This window comes from Nansenia antarctica (genome assembly GCF_963989245.1).
Source record: "Nansenia antarctica genome assembly, chromosome: 6".
Taxonomy (NCBI): Eukaryota; Metazoa; Chordata; class Actinopteri; order Argentiniformes; family Microstomatidae; genus Nansenia; species Nansenia antarctica.
This window is the reverse complement of record NC_137676.1, coordinates 22,390,008-22,397,227: the sequence shown is the minus strand read 5'-3', so window position 1 is coordinate 22,397,227 and position 7,220 is coordinate 22,390,008. Positions and strand designations below refer to the sequence as shown.

The following is a 7,220-nucleotide window of genomic DNA, read 5'->3' as shown; positions in this document are numbered from 1 at the left end:
CTCTGTGAAGACACAGGGAGAGACTGTAATCCACCCATACTCTGTGAAGACACAGGGAGAGACTGTAATCCACCCATACTCTGTGAAGACACAGGGAGAGACTGTAATCCACCCATACTCTGTGAAGACACAGGGAGAGACTGTAATCCACCCATACTCTGTGAAGACACAGGGAGAGACTGTAATCCACCCATACTCTGTGAAGACACAGGGAGAGACTGTAATCCACCCATACTCTGTGAAGACACAGGGAGAGACTGTAATCCACCCATACTCTGTGAAGACACAGGGAGAGACTGTAATCCACCCATACTCTGTGAAGACACAGGGAGAGACTGTAATCCACCCATACTCTGTGAAGACACAGGGAGAGACTGTAATCCACCCATACTCTGTGAAGACACAGGGAGAGACTGTAATCCACCCATACTCTGTGAAGACACAGGGAGAGACTGTAATCCACCCATACTCTGTGAAGACACAGGGAGAGACTGTAATCCACCCATACTCTGTGAAGACACAGGGAGAGACTGTAATCCACCCATACTCTGTGAAGACACAGGGAGAGACTGTAATCCACCCATACTCTGTGAAGACACAGGGAGAGACTGTAATCCACCCATACTCTGTGAAGACACAGGGAGAGACTGTAATCCACCCATACTCTGTGAAGACACAGGGAGAGACTGTAATCCACCCATACTCTGTGAAGACACAGGGAGAGACTGTAATCCACCCATACTCTGTGAAGACACAGGGAGAGACTGTAATCCACCCATACTCTGTGAAGACACAGGGAGAGACTGTAATCCACCCATACTCTGTGAAGACACAGGGAGAGACTGTAATCCACCCATACTCTGTGAAGACACAGGGAGAGACTGTAATCCACCCATACTCTGTGAAGACACAGGGAGAGACTGTAATCCACCCATACTCTGTGAAGACACAGGGAGAGACTGTAATCCACCCATACTCTGTGAAGACACAGGGAGAGACTGTAATCCACCCATACTCTGTGAAGACACAGGGAGAGACTGTAATCCACCCATACTCTGTGAAGACACAGGGAGAGACTGTAATCCACCCATACTCTGTGAAGACACAGGGAGAGACTGTAATCCACCCATACTCTGTGAAGACACAGGGAGAGACTGTAATCCACCCATACTCTGTGAAGACACAGGGAGAGACTGTAATCCACCCATACTCTGTGAAGACACAGGGAGAGACTGTAATCCACCCATACTCTGTGAAGACACAGGGAGAGACTGTAATCCACCCATACTCTGTGAAGACACAGGGAGAGACTGTAATCCACCCATACTCTGTGAAGACACAGGGAGAGACTGTAATCCACCCATACTCTGTGAAGACACAGGGAGAGACTGTAATCCACCCATACTCTGTGAAGACACAGGGAGAGACTGTAATCCACCCATACTCTGTGAAGACACAGGGAGAGACTGTAATCCACCCATACTCTGTGAAGACACAGGGAGAGACTGTAATCCACCCATACTCTGTGAAGACACAGGGAGAGACTGTAATCCACCCATACTCTGTGAAGACACAGGGAGAGACTGTAATCCACCCATACTCTGTGAAGACACAGGGAGAGACTGTAATCCACCCATACTCTGTGAAGACACAGGGAGAGACTGTAATCCACCCATACTCTGTGAAGACACAGGGAGAGACTGTAATCCACCCATACTCTGTGAAGACACAGGGAGAGACTGTAATCCACCCATACTCTGTGAAGACACAGGGAGAGACTGTAATCCACCCATACTCTGTGAAGACACAGGGAGAGACTGTAATCCACCCATACTCTGTGAAGACACAGGGAGAGACTGTAATCCACCCATACTCTGTGAAGACACAGGGAGAGACTGTAATCCACCCATACTCTGTGAAGACACAGGGAGAGACTGTAATCCACCCATACTCTGTGAAGACACAGGGAGAGACTGTAATCCACCCATACTCTGTGAAGACACAGGGAGAGACTGTAATCCACCCATACTCTGTGAAGACACAGGGAGAGACTGTAATCCACCCATACTCTGTGAAGACACAGGGAGAGACTGTAATCCACCCATACTCTGTGAAGACACAGGGACTTGGGTGTCCGTTGGAGAATGTTCTCTGACTAAGCAGCAACAACAAGTGACACACAATAACCTTCTGTTTAACTGTCCAGTGTTGCCCTGCACTCAGGACTGTCCCTTCACACTCAGGACTGTCCCTTCACACTCAGGACTGTCCCTTCACACTCAGGACTGTCCCTTCACACTCAGGACTGTCCCTTCACACTCAGGACTGTCCCTTCACACTCAGGACTGTCCCTTCACACTCAGGACTGTCCCTTCACACACTCAGGACTGTCCCTTCACACTCAGGACTGTCCCTTCACACACTCAGGACTGTCCCTTCACACTCAGGACTGTCCCTTCACACACTCAGGACTGTCCCTTCACACTCAGGACTGTCCCTTCACACATGACACTCAGGACTGTCCCTTCACACATGCTTCACACTCAGGACTGTCCCTTCACACATGCACTCAGGACTGTCCCGTCACACACTCAGGACTGTCCCTTCACACACTCAGGACTGTCCCTTCACACATGCTAGCCAGTGTAATTAGGAGACACCCCCAAAACCCCCCCCACAAAACAACAATTAACAGTCTCATTAGGACGTCTGACCCAACAGGCTACAATGAGCTTCTATGTTCCTCTCTCAGTTCACTCATCCCCTGTTCCCCCTCTCATCCTGCGTTCCCTCTTTTCTGCTCGCCGCAGTAAGACTCTACAACTCCTCCTCCGGTCTGGTGTTGTTGTTGTTTGTGATGTGAGCGGCTGTAACCAATTAATTTCCCCCTCATGTATCAATAGAGTATCTATCTATCTCTCTCTCTCATCCTCTGTTCCCTCTTTCTCGCATCCCCTGTTTCCTCTCTCACAAACCCTCCCAGAAGGAAGCCTAACGCCTATAGGGAGTCATGTATATTGGGCCATTAGGGCCTAGGCTACTCAAGTAGGCTTTATCAATTCTTTCATTCATTCATTCGTTCCTTCACTTCACTCATTCATTCATCCACCATCTCGTGAACATGGGCAGAGTTCACATGTGACTGAGGAGTGAGGACGACACACCTGCACACGTATGGACAGACTGACAGACAGACAGACAGACAGAACACCTCAAAGAGGATTACAGCTAATCTGGATTATAAACACCATTGTCTTATCTGTTGCAAACTGATCATCCACATGACGATGATGATAGCTTTATGTGACATGTAAGAGGCCGCTTACTACTAAAGGCTATATCACATCCCACAACAAAAAACCTCTGGCTCTGTTTAAATGCACAGCGGTTGACAGCAAATTGTACAGCTCACTTAGTAAGAGATCACATGATGTAGCCTACTGAGTGTTTACATAGTTTTGCTGTTGTCTGTGTGATATAACAGGATGAGTTGAATTTATGTAACTTTGCGGGCTAACAGACATGGAAATGTAGGCTGAATGCATATAGGCCTCGCCTCCCCTTCAGTAAACACCAGTAAAACCATTCTTACTGCCGACCAAGGCAAAAACAGGGATTATGGTGTAGGGGTAAAGGCAGGGGGGGTTGGGGGGCGGAGTCAGCTAGCTACAGCCACTATAGTTATGCTTTGGTTGAGGTTTGGTTTTTTAATCACTATTGGCTGCTTTCCAATAGCCTGTCCTGCTATTTAGGTGTCTGTTAGCGGTGTTTCTGGATAGTGGTTGTCTGAAGTATCCAGCTGCCGTTACAATGTAGCTACAGTCCTGTATGGATTTGGTGGTGTTTTTTTTTACACAGACTGTAGCATTATTACACAGAGAGAGGGGCGGGGGGCAGGCACAGACCGATAGACACAGAGACACAGCGAGAAAGAGAGAGAGGGAGCGAGAGAGAGAGGCACATACTGACAGACACACACACACACACACACACACACATACAGAGAGAGGGGGGGGGAGAGAGAGAAAGGGAGAGAGAGAGAGAGAGAGAGAGAGAGAGAGAGAGAGAGAGAGAGAGAGAGACACAGAGAAAGGGGGGATGGGGGGAGAGAGAGAAAGAGAGGGAGAATTGCTGACGGTTAAATTCCACATGACAGGCTCTGTCACTGTGCACACGTCCAACTAGTTTGAGTGGTCATTATCGTCATCATCATCATCATCATCATCATCATCATCATCATCATGATCGTATTGGAGTCAGAGCTGAGCGGGATCTTAAGATGGCGCCAGGGAGTACAGTCAGTCAGCCTCTCACCAACTGAGCAGACCAGCCACTGTGACTTCCTGTAATAATGAATGACACCAGTTCCGTGGACATTAATTAACAAGTTTAGGTCCGAAAGTTAGGAACCCCTCCCCCCGATCAAACACAAACGTTTGATAAATGGCTGATTACTGCAGCAATAACTACATCCACATATGCTGTTAGTGTGTTCTCGATATGGTGAAAGAATACCATTTTTCTAAAAGCTTTTCTCATCTTACAAACGATAATGGATTTGTTACAGACAGGATTTACAAGGCGGCGCTGTTTAGAAACGTGAAATCGGGACGTTTTACAATGTTGCTGGTTGAAACGCGACAGTGGCTGCGTTGGTAAATTCGTTCTGAAAATCTGATCAGCACTCATGGAATGACTCTTGTCCAATCAAATTACTTGGTCCCTTTGTGACGTTGAACCCAGTGTGCGCTCCGGCGCTCTCAGAGCAAATTTACGAACGCAGCCAGTGTCTCTCCGTCCCGCTGACGCTACTAACACGGCACCATACAATCTGCGAGCCAAGCAAGCATGTCCTGAAACATTGAACATGTCCTGAAACATTGCAAAACAATTGAACTTTAGCAAACAGCAAAAGCGTGTTTTGTTGGTCATATCTCGCTAGGTAAAGGGTCACTATAGTCAGCAGAGCAGAAGATAGTCAGCCTCGTCTGAGAAACAGATAACGGTGCAACTCCGTCCGATCTACACATCCTACTAGTCAGCAATGGTTTTGAGGATTAATCTGGTTTATATAAGGCATATACGGTTTATATAAGGCATGCTGCTGCAGCCGCACGCAGAAACACAGTATCGGTTGATGGGATTTACCAAAAACAGAGCAGACTCGTGGATGCTGTGGAGGCTGTAGTAGGACTGGGTTTGGGGGGAAATATCATCAGCTCTCCCATGCATCTGCCCCACTCGCCACCAACGTGGGAAGGAACAACTATAAACATGATTCTGTATTTATTTCGTCGATTTTCAGAGCAAAACTGGCGGTCTGAAATCGAGTAGCTACAGCCTGTAGGCAGGTCTTTATGATTCGAACTTTACGATGTGGAAAAACATTGTGTTGATGGTAAGGACTGGTTCAAGCAAGCATGAACCTCAATCCGTGTGTGTTACAACTGCCTATCTATCTAGCAACCGATGTAAACAACCATTTACCAGCACTGATCGACCATGTAGCGCACAATCTGACTCATGTACCTCATCACCAGTCTCACAATCACGTGTGCAATTCAATCAATTTACCTGATGCAGTTCAGATGAGATCGGAGAAAAATGTCAAAGCGTGGTTTCGCAAAAATGTGCTCCAAGTCCACCACCTAAAATCTCAAATTGAAATTCCCAGACCAGAATCTGTCTGGGAGGCATCCAGCTCTGTCTGTCATACGCCAGCTCCGCCCAGGTTATTGAAAACACGTGATTCTCAATGCTCATTGGCCTGATGGCTTTACAGCAGCAAAACCTACAATCTAACTGGCTGCTCCAGCCTGCTGTTTCTATTGGTGGCCTACATCTGGCCGGTGCTATAGCATGGTGAACTAGCGCCCACTACTGGACATATGCCGCAATTACAGCATCAGACCTACTGTCTGTTAGTTATTTACATATACCGTAATCACATGGCCACAACACATTTGAAGGGTTATCGCCTTTTAATGACTATATGGGGGACAGCAATCAAAACGGGTAAATAGACTGAAATAAAGCAGTTTTTTTGTATGCCGCTGTGACTCATGTTGTGTTTATTTACATACACTGGTATATTCCACAGAACTTGTATGGTAGCATCATGATTTTGTTTGATGAGTTTGTTGTGGACTTGTGTTGAAGAATGTTGCTCTGATGCAGAACACCAATTTGTCACTTTGTAAAGACTGTAAACGGCTTATCAAAGCCCCTCAATGACTTTGCTTGACAAAACCATTATTATTGTTGTTATTGTTATTATTATTATTATTATTATTATTATTATTATTGTTGTTGTTGTTGTTGTTATTGTTATTATTATTATATTATAATTATTTTATTATATATTATTATATTATTATTTATTTTATATATATATATATATATATATATATATATATATATATATATATATATATATATATATATATATATATATATATATATATATATAGTGTGGTGACCCGCACGCATCCCCGGGTATACCTGGCCTTCAGCACCCTGGACAGCGGCCGGGGCAGCGTCATTAACGGAGTCTACGCCCAACACACCCGGCTGACCGGAGAAACGCTTGGATGGCGAGAATGGCGGATCATGGCAGAGGAAGAGGGTGGGACCGGACTGTGAATGGACGTGAGATGACAGGTGGTAGGAACAAACCAGGAAGTGAGGAGGACGCAGGAATGGTGGTAGATGGCGGGGAATTTGAGAGTCCGATAAATAGGAAAGCTAAACGTAAAAAGAAGAAACAGCATCATGATGAATACAGTTCACGTTCTGAATCCGATGATGATGTAATTGTTGAAGAGATAATTGTTCGAAAGGAAGAGAATAGTAAAGTAATTCTGAAACTGCTTGATGAAGGTGCTTCGTTTGGTGAATGGAATCCGATTCGTTTAACCACATCGATAAAGAAAGCGATAGGAGATGTGAGTAGTGCAAGAGTTCTACGGAATGGATCACTTCTGGTGTTTTGCAGAGATGGTTTGCAGCGAGGCAAGGCTACAAAGCTTACAATGCTTGAGGGTAAGAAAGTGCTAGCAACATTGACCAGTGATAAAAAGATGGTTCGAGGTGTGATATCGGCCATTCCTTCAAATGTGTCCATAGACCATATTAAGGATCACTTGAAGGGAGCTAAAATCAGTGAGGTAAAGCGCCTGAGAACCACTCGCAATGGAGAGAAGTGTGATAGTTTGTCAGTT

At 45.8% G+C, this 7,220-nt stretch overlaps 1 protein-coding gene across 1 annotated transcript in view; it reads right to left on the bottom strand.

Annotated features, from left to right (window-relative positions):
* Positions 1-5,637, bottom strand: part of epb41l2 (erythrocyte membrane protein band 4.1 like 2) — a 136,516-nt gene extending 130,879 nt beyond the window's left edge. Inside the window, exon 1 of the mRNA XM_080533957.1 lies at positions 5,575-5,637. The gene's annotated coding sequence lies outside the window, so the exon portion shown is untranslated. The remainder of the gene's footprint in view (positions 1-5,574) is intronic.
* Between the last annotated feature and the right edge of the window lie 1,583 nt (positions 5,638-7,220).